The sequence below is a fragment of the Acipenser ruthenus genome, chromosome 7 (assembly GCF_902713425.1).
Source record: "Acipenser ruthenus chromosome 7, fAciRut3.2 maternal haplotype, whole genome shotgun sequence".
Classification (NCBI taxonomy): domain Eukaryota; kingdom Metazoa; phylum Chordata; class Actinopteri; order Acipenseriformes; family Acipenseridae; genus Acipenser; species Acipenser ruthenus.
In genome coordinates, this window is record NC_081195.1 from 33387723 (window position 1) to 33410365 (window position 22643).

A 22643-nucleotide genomic window follows, 5' to 3' on the forward strand; every position below is an offset into this window, starting at 1 on the left:
AAACACAGACCCGTTTATATCCCCTGTACCAATGACTATACACCAACATTTACACACGCAACATACAACACATAACACACAATTGCACACAGGGGCGGGGCACATTGCCACATATACCCCCCCTTGTGCGCAGCACACATGGCCTCAACGGCCACCTCCCCCCTTAAAAACCCAGCAGTCCAGGACAAAGTCTCGGGCTGGGAAGGGAGGCTTCAGTGGGCCCATGGCTGGCCATGCTGTCAGCACCCCTGCCGGTAGTGGCATGGCTGACAGCCTGTTGGTCCCGTCCTGCAGCGAAAAAGCTGCGGGGGCAGGTGGTCCCCCGACCTCCCCCTTCTTCGTAGCCGGCAGCTCCCTCCTGTGGGGCTCCGGCCACAAGAACTCCTGCAGCGAAACTGCTGCTGGGGAAAGTGGTCTCCAGACCTCGTCCCCCTTCTTTGTAGCCGGTAGCTCCCTTTGGTGGGGCTCCGACCACAGTACTGCCGGCAGCGAAGAAGCTGCAGTGGGAGCAGGTCTCCGGACCTCCCCCACGATCTCCGGCAGCGAAACTGCTGCAGTGGGAGCAGGTCTCCTGACCTCCCCCACGATCTCCGGCAGCGAAACTGCTGCTGGGGTTGGTGGTCTCCAGACCTCCTCCCCCTTCTTCGTGGCCGGCAGCTCCCCTTTCTGGGGCTCTGGCCACCGTACTCCCTGCGGAGGTACGGGCAGCAGAGGCAGCTCCTGCTCCTCTGCTCCGGGCGGTGGCGGAGGCAGAGGCAGCTCCAGCTCCTCTGCTCCTGGCGGTGGTGGAGGCAGAGGTAGCTCCAGCTCCTCTGCTCCTGGCGGTGGTGGAGGCAGAGGCAGCTCCAGCTCCTCTGCTCCTGGCGGTGGTGGAGGCAGAGGCAGCTCCAGCTCCTCTGCTCCTGGCGGTGGTGGAACCAGCAGGTATTCACCCTCTGCTGGTGGAGGTGGGAGGGGCCAGCAGTCCTCCCACTGCGGTGGAGGTGGAACCAGCAGGTATTCATCCTCTGCTGGTGGAGGTGGGAGGGGCAAGCAGTCCTCCCACTGCGGTGGAGGTGGAACCAGCAGGCATTCACCCTCTGCTGGTGGAGGTGGGACCAGCAGGTATTCACCCTCTGCTGGCAGCTTGGGTCCTAGGGCTGTGGAAGCCCCGACTTCCCTCTCTTCGGGCTGTGGACGCACCGACTCCTCCCTTTTGGGCTGTGGACGCCCCGACTCCTCCCTGTTGGGCTGTGGACGCACCGACTCCTCCCTGTTGGGCTGTGGACGCACCGACTCCTCCCTGTTGGGCTGTGGACGCACCGACTCCTCCCTGTTGGGCTGTGGACGTTCGGGCTCCCCCCACTCAGGCGTAGGACGTTCGGGCTCCTCCCACTCAGGCGTAGGATGTTCGGGCTCCTCCCACTCAGGCGTAGGACGTTCGGGCTCCTCCCACTCAGGCGTAGGACGTTCGGGCTCCTCCCACTCAGGCGTAGGACGTTCGGGCTCCTCCCACTCAGGCGTAGGACGTTCAGGCTCCTCCCACTCAGGCGTAGGATGCTCAGGCTCCTCCCGCTTGGGCTGTGGACGCTCAGGCTCCTCCCGCTTGGGCTGTGGAGGCAAAACCAGCAGGCATTCTTCCTCTGCTGGTGGAGACGGGGACAGCAGGCATTCTTCCTCTGCTGGTGGACCTGCTACCTGGGCTGCTGTTCCACTTATAATTGCCTCCAGGTAGCTGAGGACCAACCCCACACCTTCCTCCCAGGTGCTTACGGTCTGTTCCCTCGCATATGCCTCCCATCGCTCTCTGTCCATAAACTGCAGGAACTGGACGACTACTGGTATAGACTGGGCCTCCAGCCCAGCATTTTCCAGCATCCAGTCCCGCACTTTGATGGCGTCTTCTGCCATTTTTTTTTTTTTTAATTTTTTTTTTTAATCCAAAACTGCGGTTCCTGCTCTGGCCTGAGTCCTGGAGGCGCTGTCGATCCCACGCAGGACACCACGTGTCACAAAGACGGCCGGAGTGGGTGGCGTCAGACCAGAAACAGGAACACAAACGACAGAGACGGTGGTGATGATGAGCTGAGTGCAATGGCTGCACTCAGCGTTTAATAACAAAATAAAAGGTTTAAACAACGGAATACAAAACACGGCACTGGTAGCCAAAAGAAACATATAAACAAAACGGACTAAACACTAAACAAACGGTGCACGGAGACAAACAAACACGGTGAGTACAAACAACTATTATATTTACGATCTTTTCTCTTATTTTAACTCTCCTTCTCCACACCCGTTCTCCACTCCCGAACACCTAACCCTGAGTGCAAGAAATGTGCGTCTATATATACTATTGTGCTGGGATTCAATTACTAATTAATTATTCACTTGAATCCCAGCACGTGAATTAATTCTGTGCAACCCCGTGCTCACATATTACATTTAACCAGCACGTGAAGTGATTTGTGCTCTCCTCGTGCCTAAATACAAATCTACACTTTTTAAATACACGTGAAACACAGACCCGTTTATATCCCCTGTACCAATGACTATACACCAACATTTACACACGCAACATACAACACATAACACACAATTGCACACAGGGGCGGGGCACATTGCCACAATCCTCCATTCAGGCACTGTGGACACCGGCTGGAAGATCTTGTTAAATCTGCTATTCAAATTGGTGCTGTAAACGACATCCTGTAGAACACAACAGAAATGTATTTTTGTTTACGACCGTAAGTCGCCCTGGATAAGGGCGTCTGCTAAGAAATAAATAATAATAATAATGAGAACAATGAGTCAAAATCTTTTAATCCACTGCCAGTTACAAGATGGGTGTGCAAATCCTACCTGGACCCTGCACAGTTAACGCCTTTACTTCTCTGCTGTGCTTGAATCTCTTATAGCAGGTAAACAGAGACTCCTTACTGGTTGGAGAACTGGACATTTTAGTAACACGTGGTTGTTATAACAAATAACTGGGTCCAGAACAGTGGATTTAAACCTATTACCACACATGAGAAGTTCCAATCTGGACAATCACAAAACTGAGAATATCTGTTTTCATAAACCAAATAGACTATGAACATGAAATGTAGAGGCTCAAATGTATAGTGTTTGGACAGAACACATGTGGGCTATTGTGGACAATACTCCACCTCTTCCCAAGGTGCCATCCCCAGCCTGCGCAGCACCTCCCTGGTGTGCAGTTCTAGGATGTCAAGGTTTGAGGGTGCCTTGCTCCCTTGATCTCTGAGTCGCCTAGCGTTCCTCCTTGCTTGGGAGCTGGAGCCTCTCTCCAGTTTCGACCGCGTCACTGGGCATGAGCTTCCCATTCCCTGAGTTTTCATTGGCTTGCTACCACCGTGCTCCTCCTACAGAAAGTTGTTGTTTAGTAAGCATCTACATATTAATACAATGCCTTTCATTTGATTTCTGGATTGTAGAAAGTTATCCAATAATGCCAAATGTGTGAAAAATGAGGTCTGAAATAACAGTATAAAAAAATTTAAAAAATAAAACACCACAGTCTACTGTAAAAAAAGGCTACTTACAATGTAATTTGATGGGTTACCGGGCATTGCATATGAAACCCATGTTTCTTACAGCACCAGGTTCACAGGATCAGAAAAAAGGCGCTTGTATAGCACACAATGTTTAGTTGCAGTTTGACTCTTTGTCCTACATAAAAACGAGGCACAGGGCCGGCTTTACGGCAAGGCGAGTGAAGCGGACACGTAGGGCCCCATTGTTTAGGGGGCCAGGCGCTCAACCAGACTGCTGTGAGAATTCAAGTGCCGTGAGATTTAGTGTGTTCGTTACGTGCGTGTAAAACGCTCAGGGATGCAAATCTGGTTTACCTCATATAGCGGCAGCAACATTAAAATCTGGTGCCACTAGACATGTTTACATTTTTTTTTTTGTTTTTATTCTTTGGCAACCATAGAGGATGATAGTTTCTCATTGGGTCTGGGCTACTCACATGACCAACCCACATACACAAGAGAGATGGTTCGTGTCGTATGGGAACGTGTTAGCAAACATGTCGCAGCACACTTTTATACAGTTATCAATTAAATCTTTGTTCAATAAGTCAAACAGCTATGTGGGCAAAAGTAGACTTAACAGGTAATACATTGTTTTGTGTTCACAAGCCTCTTCATTTACGGCAAAAGTTAAGCTTTGCTAGTTTAGAAACACATGTTGATTTAAAAAGTACTCATGCTTTGGCTAGATGCATATATTCACGGATTTATGTTAAAACCAAATCAGTTGTTGCAGCTAATGTAAATCAAATCCATTAATACAATTCAATGAATTCATGAGCTATTGTTTCGTTAATGTGTCAAACGTTTGGGCTACTCATACTATGGCAATGCTGGTGTTATGCGATATACAGTGCCGTAAAAAAGTATTTGCTTCCTGTCTGATTTTCTGAACTTTGGCCCTTACCATCAGAGTGAAGTTGTCAGCGAACAAAAGAAATTCCTGAAGACCTCTGGAAAGGGTTACAAATCAATTTCTAAGGCTCTGGGGCTCCACCGAACCACAGTCAGAGCCATATTGGGCAAATCGAGAAAGTTTGGGACAGTAGTGAATCTTCCCAGGAGTGGCCGTCCTGTCAAAATCTCTCTTAGAGCAAGGCGTAAAATCGTCCAGGAAGTCACAAAGAACCCTAGAACATCCAGGGATCTGCAGGCCTCTCTCGCCTCGGCTAAGGTCAGTGTTCATGACTCCACCATCAGAAAGACACTGGGCAAAAATGGGATTCATGGCAGAGTAGCAAGGCGGAAACCATTGCTCACTAAGAAGAACATGAATGCTCATCTCAAGTTTGCCAAAAAGCACCTGGATGATCCTCAAGAGTTCTGGAACAATGTTCTATGGACAGATGAGTCAAAAGTGGAACTTTTTGGCCGACATGGGCCCCGTTATGTCTGGCGAAAACCAAACACTGCATTCCACAGTAAGAACCTCATACCAACGATCAAGCATGGTGGTGTCATGGTTTAGGGATGCTTTGCTGCATCAGGACCTGGACGCCTTGCCATCATTGAAGGAACCATGAATTCTGCTCTGTGTCAGACAATTCTACAGGAGAATGTCAGGCCATCCGTCCGTGAGCTGAAGCTGAAGCGCAGCTGGGTCATGCAGTAAGACAATGATCCGAAACACACAAGCAAGTCTACATCATAATGGTTGAAGAACAAGAAATTTAAAGTTTTGGAATGGCCTAGTCAAAGTCCAGACCTAAACCCCATTGAGATGTTGTGACTGGACCTGAAACTAGCAGTTCATGCTCGAAAACCCACAAATGTCACTGAGTTGAAGCAGTTCTGCATGGAGGAGTGGGCCAAAATTCCTCCACGGCGCTGTGAGAGACTAATCAATAACTACAGGAAGCATTTGGTTGCAGTCATTGCTGCTAAAGGTGGCTGTGGGAGGGTGCGGGTATTCACTGACACGGGAGACAGAAATGGTATTTGACAACACCACACAGGTGCTCGGTTTTATTATTCTCTTTTGTATTTTGGTGAGGTGCACTGACTTCTTTGAGCCCGTAGAGGGCACTTGTGGTCCGTGGTCTGGCTACCAGCTATGGTATCCAGAACCAACGGGGAATACCACGGCAGGGTACTCAGGTACAGTCCGGCACTCGCAGGTGCTCACAAATTATAAAAAACGAAAAAGGCAAAAAGAAACAGGGAAAATAAAACACAGTAAGGAAAAACTACAAAATAAATGTGCTGCACTTCACAGCGGGAATCTCCCCAGTCGCCACTACCCGTACGACCCGGGACTCTGTCCTACACTCTGCTGTCTCCAACTCACAACAATACTGGGGCTGCCCAACGATCCCCCACTATTCCCTTTCTTTCTTTAAAATTATTTTCTTTGATTTTTCTTTCCCGTCCCTAGGTAGTCAAAACGAGACCGCTTTGCTCGTTGTTCCAGTCTAAAGGGGCAGATCTGAGGAAACAACAGAGTGTTACTTTTATAGGTTAACAATCCCATTAAAGTCCGCCTCCCAGCCACTCAGAGAGGGGAAAAGCACACACACCCTCTTCCCCACCTCTCCGTGTCACCGCCATGACTGGCAGGCAGACCCCACGGGACTGCCGCCCCCTTCCTGCAGCATCGTGCATGCGTCAGGCGGCCAGTCCAGGTCTCTCCCTGTTACAGTGGCGTAACCAGTTATTGAGTCTAAGGGAGCAATTACTTTTTCACATGGGGGCATTGGGTGTTACATAGCTTTAATAAATAAATTAAATATGTATCAAATTTTTGTGTTATTTGTTCACTCAGGGTCCCTTTTATCTAATATTAGGTTTTGGTTGAACATGGTTGAAGATTTTTACATGTATTTATGTTTTGATTTTGTTTGATAATTCACTGATGGCGAAAATAAAAATGTATTTTACAAGGGATTGTAAGGAACTGATTTATTCTGCTAATGAAGCACACTTATAACAATGCATAAACAGTGATACAAACCAGTACCCGAAAACAGTGGAAGATAGAAGGTAAGTTTACCACATCAATCACCCTGTATGACGTGATTGAAAATTTGCGACACAAGTTTTCTGATGTATATGTGCTAGATAAAGACGTTAGCATTGATGAGAGTTTGAAGGGCGTCTGCTTTGAAATCTATAGCACAAAAAGAATTTCTAAAAAGTGAAATGTGTTTTTGTTGCACTGCTGTTATAATGCTGCAATTGTAAATTTATATATATATATATACAGACGTGCTCAAATTTGTTGGTACCCTTACAGCTCATTGAAATAATGCTTCATTCCTCCTGAAAAGTGATGAAATTAAAAGCTATTTTATCATGTATACTTGCATGCCTTTGGTATGTCATAGAATAAAGCAAAGAAGCTGTGAAAAGAGATGAATTATTGCTTATTCTACAAAGATATTCTAAAATGGCCTGGACACATTTGTTGGTACCCCTTAGAAAAGATAATAAATAATTGGATTATAGTGATATTTCAAACTAATTAGTTTCTTTAATTAGTATCAAACATGTCTCCAATCTTGTAATCAGTCATTCAGCCTATTTAAATGGAGAAAAGTAGTCACTGTGCTGTTTGGTATCATTGTGTGCACCACACTGAACATGGACCAGAGAAAGCAAAGGAGAGAGTTGTCTGAGGAGATCAGAAAGAAAATAATAGACAAGCATGGTAAAGGTAAAGGCTACAAGACCATCTCCAAGCAGCTTGATGTTCCTGTGACAACAGTTGCAAATATTATTAAGAAGTTTAAGGTCCATGGAACTGTAGCCAACCTCCCTGGGCGCGGCCGCAAGTGGAAAATCGACCCCAGATTGAACAGAAGGATAGTGTGAATGGTAGAAAAAGAACCAAGGATAACTGCCAAAGAGATACAAGCTGAACTCCAAGGTGAAGGTACGTCAGTTTCTGATCGCACCATCCGTCGCTTTTTGAGCGAAAGTGGGCTCCATGGAAGAAGACCAAGGAGGACTCAACTTTTGAAAGAAAAACATAAAAAAGCCAGACTGGAATTTGCTAAAATGCATATTGTCAAGCCACAATCCTTCTGGGAGAATGTCCTTTGGACAGATGAGTCAAAACTGAAGCTTTTGGCAAGTAACATCAGCTCTATGTTCACAGACGAAAAAAATAAAGCTTTCAAAGAAAAGAACACCCAACCTACAGTGAAGCATGGAGGAGGCTCGGTTATGATTTGGGGCTGCTTTGCTGCGCCTGGCACAGGATGCCTTGAATCTGTGCAGGGCACAATGAAATCTCAAGACTATCAAGGCATTCTGGAGCGAAACGTACTGCCCAGTGTCAGAAAGCTCTGTCTCAGTCGCAGGTCATGGGTCCTCCAACAGGATAATGTCCCAAAACACACAGCTAAAAGCACCCAAGAATGGATAAGAACAAAACATTGGACTATTCTGAAGTGGCCTTCTATGAGTCCTGATCTGAATCCTATTGAACATCTATGGAAAGAGCTGAAACTTGCAGTCTGGAGAAGGCACCCATCAAACCTGAGACAGCTGGAGCAGTTTGCTCAGGAAGAGTGGGCCAAACTACCTGTTAACAGGTGCAGAAGTCTCATTGAGAGCTACAGAAAACGTTTGATTGCAGTGATTGCCTCTAAAGGTTGTGCAACAAAATATTAGGTTAGCGGTCCCATCATTTTTGTCCATGCCATTTTCATTTGTTTATTATTTACAATATTATGTTGAATAAAAAATCAAAAGCAAAGTCTGATTTCTATTAAATATGGAATAAACAATGGTGGATGCCAATTACTTTTGTCAGTTTCAAGTTATTTCAGAGAAAATTGTGCATTCTTCGTTTTTTGTGGAGGGGTACCAACAAATTTGAACACGTCTGTATATATACATATATACATATATACTTACACACACACACAGTGCCTTGCACAAGTATTCAGACCCCTGACCAATTCTCCCATATTACTGAATTACAAATGGTACATTGAAATTTTGTTCTGTTTGATATTTTATTTTAAAACACTGAAACTCAAAATCAATTAATGTAAGGTGACATTGGTTTTATGTTGGGAAATATTTTTTAGAAAAATAAAAAACTGAAATATCTTGCTTGCATAAGTATTCAACCCCTGTGCTGTGGGAGCTCCCAGTTTACACCGATGAAAGAAATTGCCCTAACGAGGACACAATTACCTTACCATTGGCCTCCACCTGTGAACCATTAAAGTTGCTGTCACATTTTCTGAATAAAAACCCCCACTGTTGAAGGATCATTGGTCAGGCTGTGAATCCGAAGGAAAGTGAAGACCAAAGATCATTCTACAGAAGTTAGAGATATAGTAATACAAATGCATAGATTAGGGAAAGGGTACAAAATAATATCCAAATGTTTGGATATCCCAGTGAGCACAGCTTGATCAATAATCAGGAAGTGGAAGCTGCATCACACCACCCAGGCACTACCAAGAAAAGGCCATCCCTCAAAACTCAGCGCTCAAACAAGAAGGAGACTTGTGAGAGAAGCCACAGGGAGGCCAACAATCACTTTGAAGGAGCTACAGAGTTCAGTGACTGGGAGTGGAGTAATGGTGCACCAGTTAACCATATCAAGAGCTCTGCATAACACTGGCCTGTATGGGAGGGTGGCAAGAAAGAAGCCGTTACTCAAAAAGTACCATTTGAAAGCACGTCTGGAGTTTGCCAGAAAGCATGAGAGTGACCCAGCTGCGATGTGGGAAAAGGTTTTGTGGTCAGATGAGACCAAGATAGAGCTTTTTGGCCAAAACTCAAAGTGCTATGTGTGGGGCAAACCTAACACTGCCCATGCCTCAAGACACACCATCCCTATTATTATTATTATTATTATTATTATTATTATTATTATTATTATTATTATTATTATTTATTTCTTAGCAGACACCCTTATCCAGGGCGACTTACAATTGTTACAAGATATCACATTATTTTTACATACAATTACCCATTTATACAGTTGGGTTTTTACTGGAGCAATCTAGGTAAAGTACCTTGCTCAAGGGTACAGCAGCAGTGTCCCCACCAGGGATTGAACCCACGACCCTCCGGTCAAGAGTCCACAGCCCTAACCACTACTCCACACTGCTGCCCTACAGTGAAGTATGGTGGTGGCAGCATCATGCTGTGGGGATGCTTCTCATCAGCAGGGACTGGGCATCTTGTTAAAATTGAAGGAAGAGTGGATGGAGCAAAATACAGGGAAATACTGCAAGAGAACCTGCTTCAGTCCGCTAAAAAACGGAAGCTTGGGAGGAAATTCACCTTTCAGCAGGACAATGATCCCAAGCATAAGGCCAAAGCAACATTGGAGTGGCTCAAGAACAAAAAGGTGAATGTCTTACAGTGGCCCAGTCAAAGTCCTGATCTCAATCCCATTGAGAATCTGTGGCACTATTTGAAAATTGTGGTCCACAAGCATCACCCAACCAACCTGAACAACCTGGAGCAAATCTGCCAAGAAGAATGGGCCAAAATCACTCCGACACTGTGTGCAAAGCTGGTACATACTTACCCCAAAAGACTTAAAGCTGTTATTGTAGCGAAAGGTGGCTCTACCAAATATTAATGTGTGGGGGTTGAATACTTATGCAAGCAAGATATTTCAGTTTTTTATTTTTCTTAAAAATATTTCCCAATATATATATATAGTTATACTTCTATAATGCTGCTTATTTTCTTATTTATATTGTATAATGCTACAATTGTAAACAAATTGTTATTTCAGTTCTACTGAAATAATATATTTCTGTTTTTCATAATAACAATGAAAAAGGGTGCATTTTTTTAAAAAAAACTGTCCAAATTGCTTAGAGGGCTAAGAATGAAAAACCTGCAAAAAAAATAAAAATAAATTGACATGGATATTGATAAAATAAATGGGCAGCTGGGTGGTTAAAAGGTGGACAAAAAATGCTACAATTTAGCATTTACTGTTTTCGAGGTAAGCATTTAAATATTTATGAACATTTGTTATATAATATCTAGAGAAAATTATCAATTTTTAATGTAATAATGCTTTTTTTTAATGTTTTTGATAGTATGTTTTATATGAAATATCTTGAAATACCTGTTTTCAGACTGTGAAATAAGCCAGTTTTTACAGTGATAACACTTTTATGTTTTTTGAGAGTGTTTTATATGAAATCTTGAAATACCTGTTTTTCAGATTGTTTTTACAGTGAAAGAATACAGTCCTATCCATGCCTGAACAGCATTTAAAACTCCTCCTCCATATTCAGGAACCCCAAACCGATTCTATAGATCTTAATGTTTTTTGTGTTGCCATGATGCATGCTAAGTTTTTTGGAAACTTCTTTAAAAAAAGGCTCTGGTGCTGTTGCACAGCACACACATACATAGCAGTATAACTTACCTTGTATTCCAACAGATAAAGTTAACACACAACCAGATCACAAAACAGAGAGGAAAGGAAAAATGTTCATTCAGACAATCATTCCAGTATTGGTTTTGCTTCCCTGTTTTGTACACAGATTCTGCCTGCCCATGTTTTCCTCTCGCCCCACTGTAAGTCCCAAGCTGTCCCTTACCTCCTGGTAGCGGATTTCCTTAGAAAGTTCTTTAAAGAGATTGCCCGGCCTGATATGGTCTGGAACCTCAGTAGCAGGCTCTGTTACCTGCAAACAAAACAAACAAAACCCTCAGACCAAGAAGAAATGATTTTCACGGACAGCTCAACTCAAATGTGGAGGTCTGTTAGTTTATAAGCAGTAGTCATATACCTCTCTCTTTAGCCAAGTGCAGTGGTTAAAACTTTCACTCCCTCTAACAAATAATCTGGGGGCTGGCAGCTGTCTTCCCTCAATTCTGCAGGTTAATAGAAAGAAGAAGAACACAGTGGGTCAACATTCAGCAACAGTTCAACTCATTTTCTCATCCAATAGAACATCTATGGGTATGCACATTTATTTGGGGACATTAAATGAGCCATTTGCAGTGGCTTTATAGTTACCTGTCAGCATTGTGGGAGTATCTTTCCTCAGCATTGCTCACCACATATATACTCAAATGTGTCATCCAGAAACCAAAATACTACCCAATACAGAAGTCACAGTAGGTAAAGCAATGTTAAAAACCTTCATAACGTCACTCATAACGTTAGCTCTTTCAACACTGCAGGCCAGGTAATTACATTTCCACTACATAAGACTCTCTCATTGAATTAGTTATAGTAGAGTTTATCATAATATACTTTATATAGTGGTACTTGCTGTAATTACATTGTAGTACACTGTTTAATGAAAGGCAACAAAGATGACAGAACTAACAGTGTTGATTAATAACTTAAATATAGGTTACATTATTTTACCTTTCAGGGTTTCCAGCAGATTCTTGGCCACATACCAGCAGATAGCCTCAAAGTAGGGAAATTTAAAGAGATCAGGAGTCTTAAGCCGTCTCTCCATCTCATAACACCTGCGGGAGAAAGGGGTAGAGTGTAAACTGGGAGGTCACAGATTGCAATGATCATACCAGATGTTCCTAATAAAGAATTGTAGGAATAATTACATTTTTGAAAGATATCACAGGCAAAGTACAGCAAATTCAATACCAAACTAGAACTCGCAATTCACAGGGATTTTACTCCTGGAGTTTATAAAGAGTGAGAGACTCAGTTAAAATATTTCATATAAATAGGTAGAACAACTCACCTGAGCTGCATGCCTATATTAAGGTTATGAAGGAAGTTCCCCCCAAAAGCCATGCAATCCTGAGAGGTGAGAACAGCATGGATCCATCCTATCAGATAGATTTGAATATGATATGCCTAAATATATACATTATATAAAAAAACGTTATGAAAAATGAAATGTTTTAACATTTTACAAAAATGCCAAAATGTACAAAGACATATGTGTGTGCAACTTTATTTTATATATATATATATATATATATATATATATATATATATATATATATATATATATATATATATATACACACAAACACACACACACACCCCACCGATATATCGCGGATGTCAGGGTCCAATATAAATCCTCTATATATCGAGAGACCCATAGAAAAACAAATAGACTAACAAACACTGTACAACTCATTTTATGGGGGGCGTCAGGGTCCAGTATAAATCCTCTACGCAACCTGCTTTTTCTCATTTTTCATATAAAAAGCAGCACACTGTTTTAATTCGTACTGTGGAGGGTAATTGCTTCTCATCAACTTCATTCTCCAATTAATTTCATGAGTCTTCCTCTTCTTTCTCAAATGCACAAACCTGCTGCACTGAAAGAATCCATTCCCAACACAGGAGGCTTGTTGCTAGGGAGCGGACGTCACTGCCCTGTGACTTTTGCTATTGCATTGCTGCCACACGTGAACACCTCATTGGCTAAAATAAAAAAAACTTCAGCAAGTGGATATTTAATTTGTTTTGTGTTACTGTGCAATACGTGTGTATATGAAAACAGTACAATATGAATGCTTTATTTTTAATTGTTTTGTTATTGTTGTTTGTGATGTGCAGTACGAAATAAAACAAACAGAAATTTGTATATATGCAGCTAAGGCATACGGAGTTACAGTAAAAATGGTGAGCCAGCTCCAGGACCGCGATATAGCCGAATCCGCAGTATAGCGAGGGGCGATATAACGAGGGGTGGGTGGGTGTGTGTGTGTGTGTATGTGTAATTAAATTATTATTATTAAATTACACACACACATACACACACACACACACACTTATTTGTTTATTTATTGTATTTATATAGCGCTTTTTATACAAAAGTATTGCAAAGCACTGTACAGTACATAGCAGAAAAAAGAACTAACCACAATACATGTGTATAGCATGTCACACATATAAAACTGCCTATTCAGACCAGTTAAATAATAGTACACACATAATACAAAAGCAGCAATTTTAAAGTTACATTAAAACTAACTAAGATAAGAAAGCCATTTTATGTCTTTAGTCTTGATTTGAAAACTGTAATGGTCCCAGCTTCCCTGACAAATTAAGGCAGATCATTCCATAATTGAGCTCTACAAGAAAAAGCCCTACCTCCCGTGTCGCTTTTGTTGACCCTAGGAATAACCAGCAGCCCCGCATCCAGTGATGTCAGAGTGCAGTCTGGAAGATACGGGGTCAGTAATCCCTGCAAATAACTAGGTGCTAATCCATTCAATGCCTTGTAAATTAACAGCAAAATCTTAAAATCAATTCTATACTGCACAGTGAACCAGTGTAAAGAGGCCAAAACAGGGGTAATATCTTCACTTTTCCTGGTTTTAGTCAGAATTCTAGCAGCGGTATTCTGAACAAGATGAAGCGGGATACCACACGTTTTGGGACACCATAAAAAAGACATTAAATAAACCTAGGTGTAAATTGCTCCAATCAAGAGCATGCGATTGAGCAGGGGTAATAGGAATTTGATGAAGGTTACTGTAGCACCAGTGTTTTTTTTAGTTAACTAAGGATAATGAAAATGTCTATTAACGAACATAAATCATATCTGTTAATAGTAACTATAACTAAAAAAATAATGTAAAACGATAACGAAACTAAAAAAAAAAAAGATTGTTATAGTTAGGCTCGCTACTTTGATTGTAATCAGTAAAACTTGTTAACCCTTTGTGGTCCTATTATTTTCTCTTTCCGATCCAATGTCAGACCCTGTCCGACATCATCAAAAAGACGTAAAAAACTGGTCTCTAGTCATTTTTTCTCTGGAAAAACCCGAGAACCATTCAATGGCCGAGTGAGACCGATAGGAGCCGAATGATTTTAGGAGATGATTTATGGGTATGCACGACTATGAAGAGGTATGTGAAAAATACAGCGAAAAAGGGGTGGGGCGGGGCTGGAGATGCAGTACCTAGCGTCCTGTTGATATGCAGTGCCTTTTAAACCTGTTTTACTGTGAAAAAAAATACTTTTAAAACAGTGCGTCTAAAATAAACTGCACGTGTGAAAATAAATTGGACCTGACGCGCCTGAGACGCACTGAATAAATGGACCGCTAAGGGTTAAACGTCGAATTCCCAATAAATTTATAAAGGATAAACGTCCCGTCTCCGATCTGCTTTGAATGGCTAGGTGTCGCTGTCAGTCAACTCAGTGGTCCCTTAATAGGCTACTGTAGTTTCACTGTCAATCATTTCATCCTGTTCTGACAGATCTCGTTGGCTGAAGCAGCGCTAGAATGCTCTCATTTGTTTAAATGACTGTCAATCATCAAGACCTGTACCCTGTGCACTTTCATTTGCCAGCTACAGCATCTGTCATTCAAAGCGCCTACTTTGAAATTAGCTGATTAAGTGTAGGTAAGCTTTGCTATAGGTATATGGTGACAGTTACTAGTTTGATTTGAAAATGGGAAAACACTTAATGAATATTGTGCACAATACCCTGACTGACAGCTGAGGTCTCCATGGCAGGACGAAGCGGACCCGTCTGTCTTGCTTTCCTGTGAGTCAAGCTGTGCTAAAGTAGGAGAGGGGCGGCCCTCAGACTCTGAATAATAAGTGCAAGTTAGTTCTGTTCAACTATCTCTAGTTTTGTTCTGTGCATATTATTTTACCTGTAAATTTATGCAATACACTTTTATATGCTGTGGTTTCTGCGGTTTATTTGAGACAATGTTTAAATGTGTGTAGGATCGTTATCTATACTTATAGCTCCGCTGTGACCAAACGTTATTTCATTTAGAATGTTGGTAACCATGCTTTTGGTTTTTTAAAGGATAAAGGTCGATTTGACCCATTCTCTGCTTGAATGGGAAAATAAAGATCAAATAAAAACAGTAAATTCTTTAATCAAAGTTAATCAAACAAAGCTAGTGCGATATTACATGTTTGGAATGAAAAATGTATCTTGCGACAAAGCTGTTATCTGAATATGGAATGGTAATGTAAGCCTATAGAATATGTACAATTTAATATGAGTGTTTGTTTCAATATGGTCCATATTCATAAAGCATTTTCAATAAAAAATAAGCATTTTAACTGTCTATAGGGACTGTTAAATTAACACATGAAAGATGTATCTGACACCACAACTTCTTTGTGTTGTTTTCTAATAAGGAACAAAAGGTAAATGCTTTATAAATGTGACCCTACAGTATGTTTTCTCCAGTGAGATTTTTGTAGCATCTCACCTACTGTGGGGCCAAATGTGTGACCTGGAGTGACCAGAACATCTAGCAGTGCCATCTTGTCTCCGTCAAGCACACGTGCTTGGCAGAGCCAGAGCTGCCTGCGCGCAGCCACCAATGCTGCCAGGTTTCTGCCTATCGCTTGTCCACTAAGCTTGGACAGCTGTAGCAGGTTCCTGGAAATTAGGTGCAGCTCGTCCAGTTTCTGAGACGAGGGCCTATGGTTCTCAGACAGGGACCCCATAAGCTGAGCCTGGTAAGCTACAAGAATGCTATTGTGGTTAGCCAGGCATGCGGTAAACGCACTAGCTGCTTATGCTTTCATTAAAATGACTACCGTCACTCTGCACTGCTTATTCAGGCACGCCGCGTCCTTGGCTAGCAAAGACAGGTTGGTAGGCTGAACAAGCACAGCAATTATTATTATTATTATTATTATTATTTGTTTATTTAGCAGACGCCTTTATCCAAAGCGACTTACAGAGACTAGGGTGTGTGAACTATGCATCAGCTGCAGAGTCACTTACAATTATGTCTCACCCGAAAGACGGAGCACAAGAAGGTTAAGTGACTTGCTCAGGGTCACACAATGAGTCAGTGGCTGAGGTGGGATTTGAACCGGGGACCTCCTGGTTAAAAGCCCTTTTCTTTAACCACTGGACCACACAGCCCCCTCCAATGGGGCCTCTACTGATGGAAAGTTGGTAAGACCCAGCTTATCCACTTCAAACACTCAGTGTACAGTGAGTCTACAAAACAGGAAACCGTCGCTGCCTTAGCTGGGTGGGCCCAAGTGGACTGTAGCTTGAAAAGAAAATTTAGCTGGACCGGAAGGGCAGCAGGAGAGATAGAGGGCTGCTCAACATAAATTGAGCGCCTCTCATCCCTTGTTTCAGGCCAAGGAACCTGTAACACCGCAGTAGCTCATTGCATTAAAGGCATAAGCTCTGATGACAGCGGGAGCTGCGTAATCAGAACGTCCAATTCAGCATCATCTGAAGGGAGCCCCATGTCCTGATCGTCAGCCTCCTCTGAGGCGGCGATGGACAGTATATTGATCTCTAGCCAACTAGCCACTGCCTGCAAAGGTGCAGAGGGAGTGGGTGCTGCAGGACCCGGTATTACCCGTGGGACTGAGTGCTCTTGCAGCAGCTCAGTTAGAATTGCGTGCTGGCGTGACACAACCTCCTAGATTTTATCCATCTGTCCCATTTGCCGATAGTGAGCGGCAATTTTTCTTCCTTCTCTGTTTTGGGGGAGGGGAAGGTGAAGGGGATTTGGAAGAAGAAGAGGAAGAGGAAGAAGATGAGGAACTAGTCTCGGCTCTACTCTTCTTAGCGCTGCTCTTCCCCCCCTCTTGGCACAGAGCCTAGGAAGGAGGGTGCAGCCTCACTCATTGGTGACGCTGAATGCTGCGCAGGTGTGGAGGAACGCTCTTTTGAGTGACGTGCTACCCAATTCTCCAGCACACACTTGGAGAAGGGAGCACATAAAATCACAAAGTGACGTCAGTGAAGGCCCTATGGGCATGCTCGGAACCCAGTGCATTTATCGTGTCTGTCACCTGCAGACAGTTTAGCCTTGCAAGAGACACACGTGATTATAGTGCTGTGTTCACAACAAACAGTGTACAGACCACACACTGAAGTATTGACACTATGTGCTCAGAACTGACACTCGGTACTGACACTGCGTGCACTCGGTACTAACATGAAGCTCGGAACCAACACTCGGTACCGACTCGGTTGCACTCGGTGCCGACACGGGGCAATAACCTCGAACTCAGGTGCGATAAACGCAGTTACTGCTAGTGGCACGTTAGCAGGGATGCCCACCTGCAAGTCGGCCACTGGATAAACTACTAGTCAGTACAAACACGAGACTAGCAGTAGCCTGCACTGGAACAGTAACCTTGGTCCCTTAGGATTGGATACTGTTTGTGGCTAGCAGCAGGGATACCCACCTGCACAAGTTACTGGCTAAGTTCTAGTCAGCAGAACGTGAGACAAGAAATAAGCTGCTTGTGAACAAGCCTTTGTAATAGTGCTGCTGGATAGCTGCACTAAAACAGCAACGAGCTACTATTGTAGGAATGCCCATAGTAGCTGTTCAGGTTTCAATACTTACCTTCCTGTAAGAAAAATGAAACACAGTATATAATAAAACCGATTGCTAACGCAAAGTGAAACACACGGTAAACAATAATGTAATTTAATAATTAAACAATTATCAACACTAATATTATCAACAATAATAATAACTAGAAGTTGCAAGCAACTTTACAGCTTCAAAAGAGTTATTGTGAAATGTAAGCATTTTGATTGGTTGAATAAAGCATACATGGGATCCTATGTGTGTTCCATAGTAACCATGACCCTATCTGCATTCTGTAATGAGTTATGAACTAGTTTTATATTTGACCTTAAGTAGAGGTCAGAGGTCACGGGCAAGGGACATTTTTGATAGATCATGTATGGTTTCCTACATTTGTTCCATAGTAACCATGACCATATCTGCACTCTCAAATAATTTATAAGCAAGTTTTGCATATTACCTTTGGCAGAGGGCAGAGGGCAGAGGGCAGAGGGCAGAGGTCACAAGCAAGGATACTTTTTGATATAGCATATATGGGTTCCTATATGTGTTTTACAATAACCATGACTATCAGAACTGTCTAAGGAGCTGGCCCACCGAGAGGGCGGGGGGGACGAGGAAATTTCCCTGGGGCCCAACGCCTCGAAGGGGGCCCTGATGAAGAGGGAACTTTTATTTATTTATTTATTTATTTTTAAATATATATAAAATATAAAATGTTTTAACACAACTAGTCCTGCTCAAGACCCTTTGCGTTCCCACCACCACATTAAAAAGAAAGACTCCCGTACTGCACACCGAGCCGATGTGCTTCTGTTGTGTAATGATTGTGTATCCAGGCGCTGTCAAAAACTTCCTTTCACACAATGATTTGAACTTTCGCATTTCATATTTTACTACACCAAAAAGCTGAAAAAAGGGCAGAGCAATTTTATGTATTTTTTTAAAGACTTTAAAAAACTTTAAAAGAACCCTAAAGTTGCACAATATACACCACAGTATGAATTATTCTATTATTAAGATCTATAATTTGCTCAAAACAACGTGGTGCAGCAGTTTGTTTGAAAAATGGTGTCGTATAAAATAAATAAAGTACTTTCTTCAGCTGGTGGTAAACACAATTAGAGAATGATCGGTTATATTCACCAATACAGGCTATTATTTAAGAGCAGAGATGAGTGGTTTTTTTTTGGCACAGGATAAACAAAACCAATACCAATCCTTCTCCGGAGCCCATGACGGCTCTCGGCGGCCCTGCTAAGGAGTTATAAGCAAGTTTTGCATTTGACCTTTATCAGAGGTGAGAGGTCACGGGTAAGGACGTTTTTCTGACAGAAAATCAGAAAATATATGGGTTCCTATATGTGTTCCACAGTAACCATGACCCTATCTGCACTCTCTAAGGAGTTATTAGCAATTTCTGTAACCATGTTTTTTATGTAGCAACTTGCTTTGAAAAAAACTTGATAGACAATCTTGCCAAGGCTATGTATGCAAAGTTTTGCTTCAAATCGGCATAACTGTTTCAGAGAAGACATTAGAATATTTTGGATAAATCCAATATGGCTGCCGAAACATGTGACCAATTGACTTCTCTTGAACAAATCCTAATCTAGGGCATAAGGATAGTCTGTGCCCCAAGTTTCACATCTCTACCTTCATTTTCGGGCTGACACAACTTCCCACAGGCCTCTACCACCCTACCAAGTTTCGTAAGTTTTCGTGCAGCGCTGTTGATTTTAGAGCCATTTGAACAAAAAAAGGGGGAGAAAAAACAAACAAACAAAAAAAAAATATATATATATATATATATATATATATATATATATATATATATAAGCAAAAAACAAAATATATATATATATATATATATATATATATATATATATATATATATATATATATATATATATATATAGCCTAATAATAACAACAATAATAATAACAACAACAACAAAAATACAAACAACAATAATAGGCTTCCCAGCCGTAGGCTTGTAAATGCGCCAGCATATCTGAATTTTGTGAACTTCTCCAATAACATGAAAATAATTGGTTACGTTCCTCATCTTGGTTTGACAAACTGTCTGGAAACGAGTAGCCATCACACTGATGAATCAGTGAAATTGGCGGGGTATGGGATTTGTAGTTTTTAATGTGTGATTAACAGTGGGCAGTGGACATCAATAAACTACATTCCCAGAGTACATTACGATTGAGCTATGAGAGTTTAGATCCGTGTTTATTTTTGAGTCAACCTTTAGGAATTTCTAGTGGCACACGTGCGCCTAAATTAATTTACGTTCAGACAAGCAATTTTTTTGTTGCATATGCGACCAAATTAGTCGCACTGTAGAGCCCTGTTATTATGTTTCTGAGAATACTCGCCAGTTCTTATTATTGAGGTCTACTTGCTGCTCGCTGTGTTATTGTTTTCTGTAAAACATTGATATCCTGTCAGTTAAGAAAAGGCTTCATGCAAAAGCTTGTTTTAACGTTGACCCACCAGAGACCCGTACTTACAACTGTATTGTCATATTTTCTACGTTTTCGGGTACCCGTGCCGACCTCTAACAAACAAACACACAAACACACACACTAATTCACTGCAATGCGTTTTAACATGACAAATGGTAACTAAAGCATTTTTTCTAAAATATTCCAGGACTCTAGGTGTTTAAATAATCCTGCTGGCGTGAATATGTGAGTCAGCTTAACACATTGCCATTAATAAGAAATCAATTTATAATAGAGGATAAAGCACACACGTTCTCATACAAATGCTGTAAATTCGGATGTCAGAGACTCCTTCTGAACTCCTTACCTGTGGGAATGAAGAGAGTTGTTCCCTGCTGCACAACACACTTGTAACACTTCTCCACCTTCTCCCCGAAAAACACGTAGCTCTGATCGGGGGAAGAGCTCCATGCCTCGTATAGTGCAAGGTTTGTCTTGGTTGGCTTTATCAAGTAAAAAATCTTTTCACCCTTGTTTGGGGGGGAGGGGGGACAGAATAACAATATGAAACAATTTTTAGGCACAGGCATTTAGTTGTTGGTCATTCAGAATTGGTTTCTTGGAGAATGTAATCCATTGATAAAGTATGCAAGTTGGTACATCACACACATCAGTAAAACCTGGTTTAAAATAAAATGCCCGATTAACAGTTCATTTTGGGCGACGTGAGGCAATGTCTACAACATGAGTTCCTTGAAATGTTTTCAGGAATAAACATGGTTGCCTTTCTGGGGTTCAATTATTATTTCATTAAGGCAACAAACTTTAGGCAAAAATAGTTGTATAGAAAGCATCAATTCTGTCCCAGAAGCACTCAGTGGAGTGGAATCAGGAGAATGGACACATCTCACGTGACAGGAATCAGAATCTACTATTGCTTGTTACACTTCATAGTACATTTGAAAAACTTTGGACAGGTCGAGTTGGGTTATGCATGAGGAAATGAGGATGCTCAATACTGAAAGATGCTTACCCAGAGTACCCCCGAAGTCTATGTGGAAGTCTGTGTAACTGTCCTTCACCCCCATCAGGCAGTATTTTTGTACAAAAGGCTTTGGAAAGAAAGAGTCATCTGGCCAGTAGTTCTCAACCCAAGACATTTTCTGAGCGATGTCCGGAACCACCACCAAATCAGCCATCTTAGAAAATGAAAGTAGGTTTTATTATTTATTTATTTAAGTAAAAGTCCACATTTTATGATAAAAAGGGCTAGGAACATGCAACTAAACTGATACCATTTAGCAGCAGCTGCAAACAACTTTGTCAATAGAAAACATTAAGCATTAAAGAGTAAGTAGCGGGGTTCCAAAAAATACAGCATTATAAAAATCCCTACGTGTTGCTACAACTATTTAAGATACGACCCCATACTGTTTATTTTCATTGTTAACATTCTAACATATTTTTACACTTATAAGTTTAACCCTTTAAGGAGCGTGATCCGTGATGGTGTAATGGAATGTGAAACATGCAATGTGATTGGTCGAGCAAGGTTCCAGCTCCCGTATATTGGATGGATATGGACAGTTGGAGCCTTGTCACATATTCTAAATCACTGCGCTGCCTCACAGAATTTAAACTAAGTATCGGTAGCCAACTTCCTTACACTCACTTACAGATGTACAGCTGTAACTATGAAACTGAGTGACCAGTTACCTGCAAAAAATCCCAAAGTAGTAAGTAGACATGCCGATTTAGATGAAGAACAATTAAATGAACTGAAAGATAGCAAAACAGAAAAAAATACCCACAAAAAAATATAAAAATCAGTGCCTTTAGCTCACTCACCCCGACTTTGTCACTTCAAATAATGTATTTTTAGCAGTTTGTAAACACTAAAGAAAAACACAAAAAGACACTTGTGCACATTATCCACCCGTCACAGATCTTGAACAAATTACTGAAATCTGAGACGTCAATGAATTTATTTTTAATCCTCACGTCTGTTCTGCTCAGTGTGTCTGCACTGACAGGAAGAAAAAAAATAACTCTGTGCCGTCTCAACTCCGCCCCCTGGTGTATTTTTTCAATGCCAATATGCACACTCAAAAAAATGATTTACTTTCATTTACATGTTTTAATTGAATTAATTTACTCATCTTAACTTAGTGGGACTACTTTATTTGGCGTATGGATATTGAATAAAAAACGCAACATTTTTTGCCTTAAACATGATTTATGTATTTTTTTTTTCTTCAAATACACTGTTTTACCTGGATTATAAATGAAATAAGGCCCCTTAGGGCGTCCGTACACGTTGAATATACAGACTTCTTGGGGGTTGGTCACAACGCCCGAGGCATCTGAATATTTGATGTATATGGATGCCCAGCCGGGCCTCATTGCATACATATGGCACCTGAGCGTACTCCAT

At 41.9% G+C, this 22643-nt stretch overlaps 1 pseudogene; it reads right to left on the bottom strand.

The window, feature by feature from the left end:
• LOC117414550 (lysine-specific demethylase 7A-like) overlaps positions 1 to 22643 on the bottom strand; it is a 40759-nt pseudogene extending 18116 nt beyond the window's left edge.